We start from the raw sequence: 935 nt of genomic DNA on the forward strand, positions 1-935 counted from the left end.
CGGTGGTTTACCTGTGCTGGGAGTTGGTGGTTTACCTGTTGGTGAGTGGGCCGACGAAGGGGTTGACGAGCAGCTGGACGAGAGCTTTAGATGCAAACAGCAAGCCAACACGAACGTTTTCCTCCTCCAGAAACGAACTGTCCTGAAGACAGGAGGACTCCTGCAGGAGAGAGGAGAGCAGATTAAACCACCTGTGAGCTCTGATGCGACAGGTAAACATCCTCCTCCACCTACTGCAGTCTCGTTGGTCTGCAGGTCTGTGGTCGGGCTGGTCTGGTCTGTGGGCTCGGCATCAGGGGTCGGTTCAGTCCGGATGTCCTGCAGACTGAAGGTGGCGTTGTCGAACAGGGACACCAGAGGAGGGAAGCTGGGAGGAGGCCTCTGCTCTGGCTGTGTGTCCAGGACCGGTGCACTGCGACTGGGCTGTGAGGGCTGGAGGTTTGACGTGGGGGAGGGGGACTGTGAGGGCACCGTGCCCAAGTGTGGTGCACCGTGGCTGGGCAGCGGGAGCAGGGATGGCTGGGCGGTCTGGGGCTCTGGACTGGGATGCTCCATGGCGTAGAGGAACGTCGGGATGATCGGCACTGAGGACGAAGGTTGATGACTTTAATTAGAATTTAAATTTCCCAACTCGTCGCTGCTACACTCTCTGAATAACCTGACTCAGAGTCAATGACCTGCCTGTGGATCAACCTTGTTCAGCTCAGGCAGCTATAGAATGATTTTCCTCCCCTTTATATATATAATCTGTATTACTAACTATCAATAAATAAATAAATAACACACCTGAACAACAATGAGAATATAAAACCGTCTGAAGAGAAAAGAGCAGAGGGAAGATTTCACCTGAGAACAGACCGAAGGAGACAACTGTGAACTGAGAGTGCAGGATTTAAAGTTCAGGATCAGGAGGTCGAGTGTGTGTGTGTGTGTGT

General features: G+C 52.8%; 1 protein-coding gene across 1 annotated transcript in view; it reads right to left on the reverse strand.

Moving 5' to 3' along the window:
* cntrl (centriolin) overlaps positions 1-935 on the reverse strand; it is a gene marked incomplete at its 5' end in the record, with an annotated part of 184,646 nt that overhangs the window by 15,193 nt on the left and 168,518 nt on the right.

This window comes from Morone saxatilis, unplaced genomic scaffold (assembly GCF_004916995.1).
Source record: "Morone saxatilis isolate NCDOM2014 unplaced genomic scaffold, NCSU_SB_2.0 Contig16, whole genome shotgun sequence".
Classification (NCBI taxonomy): Eukaryota; Metazoa; Chordata; class Actinopteri; family Moronidae; genus Morone; species Morone saxatilis.